Raw genomic sequence first — 15,138 nt, 5'->3', positions numbered from 1 at the left:
ACACCCGAAGGCTTCCTAAAAGATAAATATGGGGAGAAAAGTATATTTACTCCATACATCTAAATGATTTACGACTTAAAAAATCACCATTAAACATAAACTTACTTCAACATTATATCCTACAGCACATATATAATAATTAGGTGAATGTGTTAATGACTGTATCACCTGTAGCACCAACAGGCTGCACACTACAAACGAGCCGTGCAGCTACAACCCAGCCTGTCAGTCTCCTCGAGCCTCCGCCCCGCCTGCCTGTTAACGGGAACTCCCCCTAAGTTCCCCGGTTCTCCTCTCCCTGCTCATTCTCTCCCTGAACTGTCACACACACACTCTTATCCTCACACATACACGTCCACACACACGGAGTCGCTGCATGTCGGAGCAAAACGTCTGGACTCTCTCTACCGCCGCTGCTGCCGCCGCTCCTCTCCCGGTTACCGAAGAGCGGCTGTTTGATTTCGCAGTCTGCGGCGAGCCTCGTCGTGACAGAGTTTGGAGACGGCAGAAGGAGCAGTGAAGGAGGAGGAGGAGGGAGGAGGAAAAAGGTAAGAGATGGTCTCAAAATGAGTGTTTTCCCTGCGCGCTGTTTGGAAACTTTACCGTGTGTTTACCGTCTCCTCCGCGGGCTCGTGCGTCGCGGGGACATCGCCTGTATCGTCAGCTGCAGGTTTTTTATTTGATAACTAGGGCGTGTTTATTAAAGTATCTCTGTTTGCGCGCGCGTATGTGTGCGCGTGCTCTTTCGCATTAGAGAGGGGGGATCCTCTTGTTGTGTCACAGGAAGTTTGGAGATTGGAGGCGCAGATTGGAGCGGATCATTGAAGGGGGCAATATGTCATGTGAGTGGAGGCTTGTTTTTTCTGACAGAAAAGGCTGCTCGTGAAGTATGCACAGGTAACTTAATTATGTTGACTTCATGAACTCTTTAAGTGCCATCTTTAAAATGTCAGTCATGTGTTGTTGTTTGGACTCAAGATACAGACTCGAGTGTGTTGCAGAAGTCCAAGAAGTGAATTTGGATATTGTAAACTAATTTTTCCCACATATTTAAAGTGTATTTTTAATTTTAGGTGAGTGTGAGACTATTTGTTGGTGTGATTAGCAAACCAGTGTTCCATTTATGTGTCTAAGAGCTTGATATTTGACTTTAAAGCACAGTTTAATGCTGAGAAAGACCTGGCTTTTAAACACACAGGCAATTTAAAGTGCTTTACATGCACAGAAATGAAGAAGAAGAAGAAAAATTGGTGAGTCAAGCCTCCATACACACATGCGATACTCGAAGTGTATCACTGTTGTGTGTCTACTCTGAATGTAAGTGTGTGCGTCCTTCGACACACCCATCATTTGTTTGTTTCTGTGTGTATGTGCATATATGTATAGGCTATGTACATATACATATTTGTGTCAGTGTGTGTGTTGGTGTGTGTGTGTGTGTGTGTGTGTGCCAGCGCGGGTGGTGATATCCTGTCAGATCCTGTGAGGTGGGGGTCAGTCACAGGGTCTCCCCTCTGGAATTCTCCTAGAATAGATGCAACACACACACACACACACACACACACACACACACACACACACACACACACACCCCACATAACTTTTATCACATCTTCAGTCAGCTTAATGTATATTTTCTGTTAATGACGACCCATGCTGACGTCACTTCTTTGATTTCACCCTGTGCAAAGCTGACGTCGTTTATAAGTTTGGAATCCGCTTTATTTCGTAGCTCCACGAATAGAAGGAGGTCTATAGCAACTGTGACGTTGTGCTCTCAAGTTAGACCATGTTCTCCTCGATGCTGACACCGATTAGAAGTCTCCTTCACATGCATCATCATTGGATTTCAGTACTCTGGAGTTAGGAGAGTTAAGGCATCGTGTGTGAATATGTGTCGTTCTTTCTTCTCTGCTTTGTGTTGTCTGCCTTTGGCTCAGACCAACACATTCTCACTCTGACGTCGTCACATATTGACGTTGGGTCATGGACTTTCCACGTCCACATATGACGTGCAAGGTACCCTGGGTGTGTTGTTTGTTGTTCTGGGAGGCCTTGTCAAGCTCTGCCTGTTACATGCATTGTCTTCTTTCAAGATACACTTCTGTTTTCACAGGAAATTTAACGTTTACATACAGTCTCTTTCAAAATAAATGCACTACGTCGGTACAACACCGCAAATTGATGTTTTTTCCTTGAACAACTAGCATGTGTGGTTAGGTTTAGGAAAAAAAAACATGGTTTGGCTTTTGAATCTTACGGGACACGCACACCGCTATCTCAGGTGAAAGTCGGTGTTTGTTGGACCCATCTGCCACCACTTCCACCTGCTCCAGTCGGACTTTCGCCGCCTTATCTTTCGTCCTTGTCCCGCTGCGTTTCCCCCTGACGCATGCCAATATTAAAGGACCCCTTTTTTCGTTGGTATGACGCCGCAAGTCTCTGCCCAAGCGTCAGATTAGACAGTTCTACAGGCTTTGTGAGCACAATGTGTGTCAAGCAGTTACATCACTACAGATGCTGGTCTTAGTGATGGATGGACCGTTTCTTTTCACAGTATTGGCTCCTTTAAGCTTGTACACAGCCTTTCAAGTTTTGATACTTTTTGAAAAATATGGTGTCGGTTTCTCCGCGACACTCAGTCTGTCTGTAGTACATGCACGTCGACAGCCAGTGCTGCCCACCACACAAGACTTCTCCTCAATGCATCATGTTTAAGATATGATAATTCAGCTCCTGGTTAAAACCTCCTGAGCAATGAACATTGAAGGAATTCTAGCAGGGAGTTTCAGCGGGTGGCGATGTGCAATCCTCACCACTAGATGCCGCTAAACCCCCCTAAATCTCACACACTGGACCTTTAAAGCTTACAAATGCACTGAAGTTGGAAGATCGACCATCCAAAGAGATAGTGAATGCATCATTGGCTTTGGCTGGCGGAGGTCTCGACTCGAGTCTGATGTAATCGGTCCTTGCTCGTTCATTTAGTGCTGCAGTTGTGTTATATTATGGTTCAAGAGAACTCAGACATTCAACGGGCTGACCCGGTACGCACCAGTCACTAAAAAGAGTTTTTCAATAAGATTTGTTTGTTAATTTTCATACATCACTAGCCAGTTGGGGTGTGTTGCTGAAGGGCACTTTGGCAGTGCAGACAAACCTCGGTCCTGACAGATTGTCTTTCTGCTGTATGGCTATTCTTATACTCTTATAGACGGTGAAGAATGGCAGGAATGAGTCAGAGAAGGATACGTTAGAAGAGCAACAAACCAGTGGTCCCTTGTTGCTCCCTGGCCTGTTCGGATGATGGATGCTTGGAAGTGTGTGTGTGCTAGTGTTTGTGTGTGTGTGTGTGTGTGTGTGTGTGTCTGTGTGTGTGAGGGAGAAGGAGTGAGAGGATCTTGTCTGTTGTAACTTGAGCCTGGCTGGACACACTGACTCTTGGAAGGCCACAAAGACCGCTCTGCATGAACTGTGGGGAATGTGGAAGTTTGTGTGTGTGTGTGTGTGTGTGTGTGTGTGTGTGTGTGTGTGCATGTGTGTGTAAGTGTGTGTGTGTGTGTATGAGAGAGAGAGAGAGAGAGAGAGAGAGAGAAATAAACATCCCATTACCAACCACCAAGCTCCTCGACACACACGCATCCTCACCCACAGACACCATCACACCACCATTATCATCATCCATACAAACAGTGGCAAACTTTGAACTGAAACCAGTCGATTTAACAGACAAGATTGACAGAAAATATTTATTGATTTATTGTTTTAATGATTTACAAGACAAAAATACCCAAAGGATTTGCTGCTTTGTAGCGATGCACCAGACTGGCCTTTTCTCTCCCAGTGCCAGTTCTGATACCTAAAGTCAGCGTAGGGCTGCAACTAACAATTATTCCATTACCGTTTAATCTGCAAATATTTTTTGAATTAATTGATTGATTATACGGTGTATGAAATATTAAATGCCATCACAGATTCTTAAATCATTTTTAGATATTGCTTTTTATCTGACAAACTCTTTAAAAGTCTGTGATCAATACAGCTGTCACAAATGTGACGCTGGAGCAATGATTTCTGCTAAAAAACATATCTTAATGAATTATTGATTATCACAATAGTTGGTGATTATTTCTGTCGATTATTTGATAAGTTGTTTGCAGCTTTAACTCGGAGTATCTGCAGGTACTTAGCATCAATCCTCAATGCATCAATGCTCTTTATTTCCTAATTTAAAATCTGTTTACCTTACTGCATGGAACTAACACATCTTGTATTATCGACCAAATTGCAATGTTTGTTTATAACAACTTCTGGGTAGAAAATCCCAGCGTCACAGTACTGACGCTTTTTTTATTTTATTTTTTATTTTAAATTTTTAGCTTAATTTTTCAATTTAATTTTAATAATTTATTAAAATTAATTGTAATTTTCTAGCTATCTAAAAATGCATTTTTCCAATATAGAAACTTCCTTCACGCATCAAAATATCTAGCTCAGTTAGGTCCCATGTGCTTGTATTTTTTTTTTAATCATTCATATCTTTAAATGGGGAAATTTTCCCCATTCAGATGAATGGAGATGTGTTCACATTTGACACAAATTCAAGGTTTTTCATGTATTTCCAAAGCCTATTTCTTCATTTATACATTCATGTAGAAACTCCATTCACACTTTAAAATGTTACCCATCTTACATATATTCTGGCTTGTATTCAACTTTAAAATCACTTTCAAAGTTTTTGAAATATTCCAACTTGTATGGAGCTTGGTAAAAATGCCCTTCTTGGATTTTTACATTGGTTTGTATTGGACAGAATGGTCATAGTCAGAGTGCAGAGAGCTTCTTAAGACACTTCTCTTTAACTCGCTGTCACGCCCACAGTTTTCACTCTACATACATAATATTTGGTCAAAATGGAGTTAAACTTGTGCTCTTTCAAATAATGTAGCTGTGGAAGCAATCTGATGTACACATTTGGCACGGTCAGCCTGGAAGTGAAAGAAACTCCACTAACTGCTGCGTTGAAATCAGTGTTACCTGAGACTTGAAATCTTACAATACTCCACAGCATTCGTACATTAATGGTGTTATTCAGCTTTTAAAGCCATCAGCTTTTCAAAATGCAGCATTCACACCCACAGTTCTTTCAGAAAATGCACTCTCTTGTTGTTTTATGACGTTTTCTGCACCACAAAAGGAGGGGTTAGTAACAAATAATCCTGATCCTGAACCCTGCACCCTAAATAGAATATCTTCTGAATATGTGAGTGACTTTTTAATATATATTTTTATAAGCTAACTGATCATGTCTCTATGGCAGAGAAGTCTCAGTATTTGTTTTCCTCCTACTTCTCTGCTACGTGTTTCTAAGCAGAAAGAGAAAAGGTAATTTGGAAGTGTGATTATGTATGCGTGAGAGAAACAAATGTGTGTTTTTCACTTTTCCTCATGGATGAACTGATGCAGCTTTGCGGGTGTGAAATGTGATGTTGAAGTAGCTTGGGGCCAGACATCGCCTCTGTGTGTAAACTTATCCGAGAGTCTCAACCCACGGGGGGAAAATGAGTAAATTCACACTTACAGTTTGCATCCTCCTTCCTCCAGTGATCAGCGGTAGTTGTGGTTTTCCTCTTATATCAAAGGATTTCAGTGCTCATCATCTAACCCGAGCCTGTGTTGTCATTCTAGATAGCAAAACGTTGGCGGTATATCAAGAGATGCTGCTTTTTCCTATCGTTATCATTTATCAGGGCCACTGATGTCAATTTAAACCATTGACAGAAGGTTTTTTATATAGCTGCAGCCCTCATCTTCCCCTTTTTTTACACCATTACTCTTCTTGTCACAGACTCAATTTCTCCTCTCTCCTTTGCTTTCATCTACACAAAGCGGAGGAGGCTGTTGCATGTGTTTTAACTTCCAGATAAGTTGACTGATCAGCTACTCGGTGTGTTGCTTCCCAGCTCGAATGGCTGCTCTGTGGGCGGACTGGTGGGCGACGGAGTCTGCATCCGTTTTGGAACCGTATTCATGTGAGCCAAGGCTTCTCACAGTCCCTCACAGATGTGCGTCTTTTCACAGGTGCTTGTTGTTCCCAAGCTTTGTGTGCACAACTTTGTAGATGTGTGTGTGCGTGTGTGTGTAATGGTGTGCATGCATGTGTGATATTAATCTGGGTTTTATCCATTTCTCACATAGGTGTAAAAGGACAGCTAGTGCCTAGCAACAATATCCCATTGGAATACATGGGAGTGTCCTGGTGTAGTGGAGTCAGACTGTGGTTGTGGGGGCTTAGTGCAGACAGATGTAGGTGGGGTCAGTGGGCTGAGTCACAGAATGTAGACTCACAACGCCCTTTTTCACCCCGCTGACGATGCTGTGGATCAGTCATGTCTGTCCGATACCTGACCTGCTGAATAAGGATCAGCATTACTAGCAATTGTCTACAACTATTTGATGGTTTTTCAAATGTGAGGTTTGGGATTGTTGTAAACTAATATTTTTGGGTGTAGGACTGCTTTGTGTCGGACTATTTTTCACTGTTTTCATGCTTCCATACTCCAGCTTTTAAACCACTGGGTGCCAGTCCATTGTATTGATTGTCTCCATCTGCAGTTGCTCACGCTGACCCATTATGGGACATATATATATATATATATCTACAGTGGTGTAGTGTCCAGAGTAATACTTCATCGGAAATAGCATGCAATTGACAAACTGTTGAATAATAAATGGTCCGCAGCCTTTTAAATTTGAAATGTTAATAATAAATAAATCCATTGATCTGAAAGCACCTTGCAGTCTCCTGCCTGTATAAGAATAACAAAATGAGGGGATGGTGATGTGCTCTGTTGTTACTGATGTCTCCAGCAGTAGAGAGCAGCCTCTCCGCTGCACTGTCTGCTGCGGGGAAAGATGCTGGTGAGCCAGGCGAAGGGTTTTGAGGTGATTTTCTGAACTACAGTGTAGGGCTGGACGATATGCCCTGAAAATGATATCGAGATATTTTTAGGCTATATCTCAACACATGATATGTATCTCAATATTTTTGAATTTCCTCAAAAGCACTTTATTGATGCTAGGACTAATAGGACATAATATTTCTGACCAAATACCCTCTTTGTGCAAAAAAGTTGTAGGGATGACTATTTTCTTCTTACAGAAAATATTAACACAATTAGATTTTGGATAAATAATCATCAATATGTGGATATAATAACTTAGTGGGTTAAGGCAAGCGTTAAAGCAAATAGAAAGCCTGGTAAGTTGATACATTTTCATCATTTTACTGTAATTCAGCCTTTAAACAAGGGAAAAAACAGCATTTATGTCATATCACAATACACCGATATCCAAAATCTAAGACGATATATATAGTCTAATATCTCAATAACAATATAATATCTTCATATTGCCCAGCCCATAACATACGTTCTTTTTCGGACATTAAAGTGGATCAAGTTACACAGGGAAGCTGTCCCCGTGCTCTTACTTCACCTACATCCCTTTGATAGTTAATTCAGTAATGAGTAAGTTTATAGGTAAGACAGGAGAGAGACTGACGTACATTAACAAATGTTTAGATAATCGATTATTGACATTTGTGAATCGATGTCACATCGTCCTCATCTGCATTGTGATGCATTTAAGTATAAGTTATTTCCCCCGCCCCTGCTGATAGGCTGATGAAGCTGATGAATTTGGATGGTGCGCATAACTGCAGCAGCAAGAGAATCCTAATTAAAATGGCAGCAGCAAGATGATAAGCTAACTGATATGCTGCGTTGCTGTGCTTTTGTTGAAATGTGATCATCTGATATGTGTAACAGCCTGAACAATGAGAGCAAGAACTTGTGTGCGAAGAGTGAAAGGCAGATTGTATTAAAATTGATTTACAGGCCTAAGCATGCACAGTACAGTCTTCCTGACTGAACTTTAGCTACAGCTTCATTAGCCTGAAAGTAACACCAGTGGTAAACAACCATCTCTCACACTTTTCTAATCAAGGGGAGTAGAAAGGCGAGAAAAATACCCGCTTACATAAATTCAACAGATGCAGATGTTTTGAATCTGTGAAGGCAACACCAGCACAGACATGCAAGGTGATTTACAACAGGAGCACAGTCAATAAAACACAGTTATGTAATAACAAAATAACAGAGGTGGAAACTGTGTTTGTGCTAAAATGGACCGGCACACACCTCTTTGGTTAAGTCAAGACAGCTCCCTGATCCTGTGTTTAACTCTGTGTCAGACAGCCACTGTGTGAACAAGAGATTGTGTGCATGTGTGTGTTTCACGTAAGGGGGGTAATAAAAAGATTAACAGAGAGAGATGCACATAAAGAGAAGACAGAATCCAGTCAAATTTGAATTGAGATTCATTTTTGGATTACTTTCATGTGTAATTATGAGTTACATCACATACCCACACCCTCGCTCTGTGTGTGTGTGTGTGTGTGTGTGTGTGTGTGTGTGTGTGTGTGTGTGTGTGTGTGTTTGTGTCTGGCTGCTTGTCTGGATGTGTGTGTGTTGTATGGGTGTGGTGTGTCTGTAATGAAGCCAACATTAAACTGTATACCATGCCACCGACTGCTGTAGGACTTCTCACATTTATGCTTTCTAATTGATTCAGAGTGTGATTTATGTGGCTCTCGGCACCCGCGTGTGCTTGCCTGCCCTTAGTTGTGCAACTCGCAAGCAGCAACACACACCGGCGTGCAAACACACACACACATGCACGCTCAAAAGCATGGAGTTACTCATCACTGCAGCACAAGGCACTATTGTATTTAGCATCTTCATGGCACTTTTCGTGACACAGTCATTCACATTTCCCAGCAGCATATGTGTGCGAGTGTGTGGGTGGTCGTCTCATATTCCATGTAACACTGCCGGCTGCTAAAAATGAAGACGTGACAGGGAAAGTGTGAGTGTGATAGTGAGAAGTGTGTGTGTGTGTGTGTGTGTGTGTGTGTGTGTGTGTGTGTGTGTTGGGGTGGGCATGCACAAGGAGCTGCATCTCAATAAGCCAAGGTTACATGCTCTGCTCGGTTATCGCTAGATTTTTGCCTTCAGGTGCTCTCGTGCAGTCAGAATAGATTCTCTAACTTCTCTATCGGATTTGTCTCAGATACACTCACACTGGTAACCTTCATGTCACCAATCCCGTTTTATATTGGAGGAAGATATGAAAGTTAATAGAGCCTCAATGACGGGAGTTGGGGTTTGGTTTTTTTTGGAGGCAGGCGGACGATCTCTTTTGAGTTTTCTCTGTTCTTAGAAAGAGTGGTGCGGAAAGGGAATTTCAAAGATGGGGAGAAGGAGACGGGAGATACTTCAAAGTCAGGTTACAAGCAGTTCACCTGTTGTTTTTGCATGTTGTGGTTTGTGGCAAACCATAAAAGCGGGGCTTCTATCGCAGGGGAAAGGTTGGATGAGGTTGACGACTTGACAGTTTTGGTGGTAGCCTAAAGCTGCTTTGAAGTAATTGTGGGTGATGTGGGCTGAACGGCTGTCATTATCTTAGAATTTTCTTGATGTTGCTAACATCTACTTCAATAATCAGAACTATGTAGAAAGTTAAAATAATATGCAAATCGTTGAGGCAAGTGCTTTCTTACAAAAACAACACCCATGGTTTGCACAAAGATAGAGAGCAGTTCCATCTCTTTAAAACCTCTGGGTCTTATGTTCATAGTTGTGGCTGTTGCTTCTACCAGTTCTGATAAGACTATACTCACCAAAGTCATGGCTGAAACCTGGGAAAGCAAGTCAGTTGGGGACAAGAAACATGAGCAGTAAGATAACCAGATGTATCTAGGGATGCACGATATTGGATTCTGGACTTGTAAGGGCCCTGTCACAACAAGCCAACAGTCGGCTGCTGGTCAATGTCAAGCCATTGGCAAGCGTCTGACGCCCTAGGTTTTGCAGTGTGTCCCATACTATTGGCACGAGTCCTTGTTGGCTCTTATTGGCGTTTTTCCGCTTGTTGTATCAGGGTTGCGTCAGCGGATCCCGTCGGTGAGTGATATCACTCTGATTGGCAGTTCAGCTTAGTGAACGGGAAGAGAAACAGAAGTGAGGAAAGGATAACGGACATAACGCCCATGGTCAAGAGGGCATGAGACTGAAATACACTTGAGAGAAATTAGGGATGCATGATAATATCGGTATGTCATCAGCATAGGCTGATATCGGCTTTAAAATGAACAATTAGAATCGGCCAACATGCTTTTTCTTATTTTGCACAGTAAACGAATATAACATAAATTGAAAAGCATTGTATTTCATGTCTCCATCTGCTGGTGGGCCATCACAATAAGAGTATGCATGCATCATATGGTGTTAATTCAACTACAGAAGAGACTTGATTACTAAAATCAGGTGGGGAAAAAGTGGATATATCAATATCGGTATCGGTTAACAGCCAAATGAGTTGTTTTAAATCAGCATATCTGGGTATCGGCTAGAGTTGATGATACCGATACCAGTATCAGAAATGCCTCCGATACTGCCTAAAATGCGGTATCGGGTATTGGCGAGTACACCCTATGTACAATCCCATACCACGTAATGCCTCACGTCACTACGCATACACACGCTACAGGCAAACGAAACGGAAACAGAGCGGAGTTTAAAAAGCATTTTACTGTAGCCTTTAAAATGTCTTTTTTTACTAAATTGTGTGGCTGCACTTTAACCTGTGTCTTGATCTGTGTCAACACTGGATAATAATCATTAAAAAAAAAGTTTTATGCCATTCATTCTACTATTATGTATTAATTTCGTAATATTTTACATAGAGTTTTAGGAGTTGAGACATACAACAATTCATATCCCATCCATTTTTATTTTACGCGCTGGTATCGGATAGATACTCGATATCGGCAGATACCTAAGGTTCAGGGATCGGAATCGGTATCGGGAAGGAAAAAGTGGTATCGGTACATCTCTAGTATCTGCAAAAAAATCCAATATTGTGCATTGCAAGCAGAAATAGTTTTGATTGTTTGTGTTGTTGGCTAACTACCATTTTGCCATTTTGAATCCATCCCATTGGTCTCCCAGTTTCCCTTTTTGAATGACGAATCCAGACTACCACTGCCTGCTGGTATGGAGAGATATTTCCTCTCACACAGGCTCAGAACGTATGTGCAAGTTGGCCATTGGTTGTAGACTTTACGTTGTGTTCAAGTGTAACCTTCCGGCTGAGAAACAGGTGACGTGAGGCAACACAGCAGCCGGCCTTCTTTGACACTGGCTCCTTGATGTCGGCTTGGTATGTCTGGACTTGTTGATGTTCAGGAAAATTAAGATTTGTCGAGTAGGAATGAATCTGTGAACTAGTTTAAAAATAAGATTTCCCTCTCTAAATTTTATCTTGTATGTAAAAATACACGTGGAACACATTCATGTCTTATCTTGTAACAAGTTGCAATAATAGAGGAGCCGATGGTATGCAAGGATGAATTGTGGAAAATGTACTCCCTCTGGACAGGCAGTAAATAAGCCAAGAGTTTTGCCAGAATCGCTAAATCTAATCTTTATTTGGTGGTAAAACTGAAAGTGAGTGCACCTGTAATGCTGGCAACAATCCCACACTGCTCAGACAAACCGAAGTTGAATCAACATATTTTCACTGGCTTTATTACAGATATAGATAATATTTAACTCATTTATTATACCTCTGAAGTGTGAATTGGAGGGGCAATCTTGTAGTAAACAGTGATTCAGAAATATCTCTGTGAATCACCTGTGTCCTTTTTAGCTTGTACGTATTCTAACATGGGCTAAAAAAACAAAACAGAAAAACATTTCACATGGTAGTTGCATGTGGTTGTCAAAATAAAGCCCGCACCAGTGTTAGGAACCAAACCCAACCCACAATGGAGTGATTCATACATGAGTGTGTGGGAGGTGGACTGTGCCCGATGGCCTCTTCTAACCACCTTTAACCAATGAGAGATCCACCCTGGGAAAAAGGAGGAAGGGGGAAGGAGGAAGGGCGAAGATTAGTGAGACAGGGATGAAGAGCAGGACACTTTGATTCACAGATCTCCCATCATCCTCTGCTGCTCATTGACTGGCTCTATTGTCGCCGCCGTAAAAGCGTGTTGATTGGTCGGCCGGGCCTGAATGTCACTGCTTCTCGTCTGCACACTCTGGAATTTGTGTGTGTGTGTTTGTGTGCATTTGTGTGCGATGAGTTAATAGCGATCCATTGAGGGGTTGATTGTGTTCTGTTGTCCACACTGGCTCTCTTTGTCCACACTCACATACACACACACACACATACTCGCACACATGTGAGTCTGGACCAGGCATTCCTCCAGTGGCAGGACACTTGCCAAGAGGGAAAGAGAAAGAAAGTACTAACTAACTAACAGTACCATTCATAGTCATGGCAGTGTGGTTCTTCCTGGCCCTGTTTCGAGACATGAATGGGTTCAGAGCTAAAAATATTTTATTGCTGCTTTTTATGCTCCTTTTACTCCTCCTGCTCTTTTCATTACTCCTCTCCTCTGTTGTGTTCCTCTCGCAGTGGAAGCAAATTAAGTCTGTGCTGCATTAGGATGCGTTTAATAGCATTTCTGAGTTTATAGAGTCGGCCTGTGGTTGCTGTTCCTCAAGGTGTAAATGTGTGCAAACAACTCCTTGGGTATAAAGACTGGTAAACAAGAGATTAGAAAGATAGTACGGATGTCAACAGTCAACCGTAAATCGGTTAACTGCCAAGAATATTTTTGACCGGTAATGCTTGTCGGCCTATAGGTTAATTTTGCCACTCTTCAGTTTGTTAACATGCCATAAAATAGTGCCCACTGCCACCCTCTGGTCTCCACTGGTTAGTTAGCCTTGCCTGCTCTGCACTGCGCACCAACAGGGTCAGGTGCAAGCTAACTAGTACCCTCTTTCCTTTGTTGCTCAAGGCCACGCTGAGAAGACCCATGCCGCGTCAATTTGTGTCTCCATTGTTAGTTTAGACGTGCCGTGCCACGCCAAGCCGATCCAGAGATGGACCTTCTCCAGAGGTCCAAAAGCCAGGTTGCCCGCCCTCAAGTGGGTAGTGGTGACGTCTCGTCAAGAAGGTAGCCCTGCTGTAATGGAAATGCAAATCCCTGCTGTGCTGGGCTGACGGCCCAAACCAAACCAAACCAAGCCAAAGGCCTTTACATACTCCACAAGAACAATTTGTTTGCAAAAGAAATTTGGTCTCTCTCACAGGGCTGCAAGAAAAGAATGATGTCATTCTTTTCTTGCAGCCCTAGTTTGGGAGTTCTTGCAGCTTGTTCTCGACACATCATCTGGGCGGAACTTTTTCTTGTGTGGTGTCCGAGAACTATTGTTGATTGATTGGTCAGAGGGTGTGGTCAATGCGGAAAAGCACGTGTGACGTATGCGACAGTGGGAGGGGCCGATGAGGACTTCTCAGGAGTTCTGCAATTGAGTTTCTCGTGAAGTATGTCATGTCCCTGCCAGAACGAACATTCTTGTTCTTGCCACCTCGAGAAAAAGAACAAATTTCTCTGTTCTTGCAGAGTATGTACAGGGCTTAAGTCAAGCCAAACCATGACTGTCAAGAAGGGATATAGCATAGATTACCGCTAGTAACGGTGCCCCGACCAAACAGAGTCACTGTGGAAAAGTTGTGCCCACCTTCCTGTCTCCCCTTAGATCACCCCAGTGAGCAAGCACCTTAATTTTAGGCCGCAAAACCCCTTAGCATTGTTAACTTTACTGCTAGCTCTGTTAGCACCGTTAGCAATGTGAGCACGGCTAGTTGTGCTAACATAGTTAACAATGCTAAAGGAGTTTTGCGGCTCAAAATGAAGCTGCTTACTCACTGGGTGGCCTGGGGGGAGACTGAACAGTGGCCACCATGTTTCTACAGCAATGTCGTCCCACCACCGGGATGGCGTTACCAGCGGTAATCGCAAATGAGCCACTGCCAAGGCTAATGTTAGCTAACCAGTGGAGACCTGAGTGGGCACTATGTTGTGTGTATGTCTGTGAGCAAAGCTAACACAAAATAAAATCAAAGCCAAGACATTTACATCACAAAACATTCACATTTCACTACCTCTAAATGGATAGTGCTTTGAATGCACTGCTAAAGCTCACTGAGTCAATGGAACGCTGGACTAAAAGGAATAGCCTTTTGTCTTTGTCATCATTTTGTGTTTTGTTTTTTTCTTCAAGTAACCAGATAATGGGTTTCGGGCTATTGAAAGCCAAATTTAACCAACACTGACGTCCAATGGGGAGGATGGCTTGCAAGAAAGGTCATGAGGAATCCAACCTTGTGACATCATAAGTAGACAGTCTGTGTTCTACCCGCTGTCCTGGCCTGCAACATCCTGAGCTGTATAACAGACAGGCTGACTAAATGACAGAGGCAAAGGGCTGCTTTTTATTGGTCAGTGTGGGTAGACCATGCGTCTCACTGCCTACCACAGACGGAGGGGGAAAAAATGGGGAAATGGCGAGATAGAGCAAGAGAGTGCAGCGAGGAGACATGAAGGAGAGGCGGCAGACACAGACTGACAGTAATCCAGCGAAACTCACAGAGAGAGGGGAAGTAGAAAGACAGAGAAAGTGGGTAGATTATTTGATCCAACGTTGGGAATTCGCTTTATCACGGAAATACCTCCAGTGCAGCTTGGGAAACAGGGGGAGAGACTATTTCAGGCTTTGCTCCTGTTTGTTATGCCAGCCAGCATCTCGGGGCAGAGTGAAGGTTTTTGCAGAGCTGTAAGTACATTAACATGTGAGGTGGGAGGAGGAGGAGGTGGAGGAGGGAGGGCAGGAGTCTCACTCAGGAGGGTGAAAATGACCCCATTGCACCAGGATGCCCTCCCTTGTTGTTTCCCCTCTCCCAGTTTAATCTAAATCCATTCAAGAGGCTTTATTGGCAAGATAAGATCGCTCTGACATTGCCAGGGCTTAAGTGCATCTCTGCCTCTTTCTGGTTGGATGGAGGAGGAGGAGGAAGTACAGTAGGTTGGTGGTGAGAGAGGAATGACAGTCTTTATCTCAGTCAGTAAACACAAGCCAAGGGAGTCCCTACATTGTTTACACTGTGTCTTTAACTCCCCACTCCCATACATACACATTTTAGAGGACACAGAGACGC

General features: G+C 42.9%; 1 protein-coding gene across 3 annotated transcripts in view; it reads left to right on the top strand.

Annotated features, from left to right (window-relative positions):
• Positions 1-324: 324 nt before the first annotated feature.
• Positions 325-15,138, top strand: part of ppp2r3a (protein phosphatase 2, regulatory subunit B'', alpha) — a 97,819-nt gene continuing 83,005 nt past the window's right edge. For 2 of the 3 annotated variants that reach the window (XM_050061449.1, XM_050061447.1), the window contains exon 1: positions 325-548. The gene's annotated coding sequence lies outside the window, so the exon portion shown is untranslated. Of the gene's footprint in view, positions 549-802; positions 898-15,138 lie in introns of those variants that run through there. The other variant, XM_050061448.1, reaches the window with a different exon arrangement.

Source organism: Epinephelus moara, chromosome 14, assembly GCF_006386435.1.
Source record: "Epinephelus moara isolate mb chromosome 14, YSFRI_EMoa_1.0, whole genome shotgun sequence".
NCBI lineage: Eukaryota > Metazoa > Chordata > Actinopteri > Perciformes > Serranidae > Epinephelus > Epinephelus moara.
Note: the sequence above shows the minus strand (reverse complement) of the source record. Positions and strands in the feature narration are given on the sequence as shown.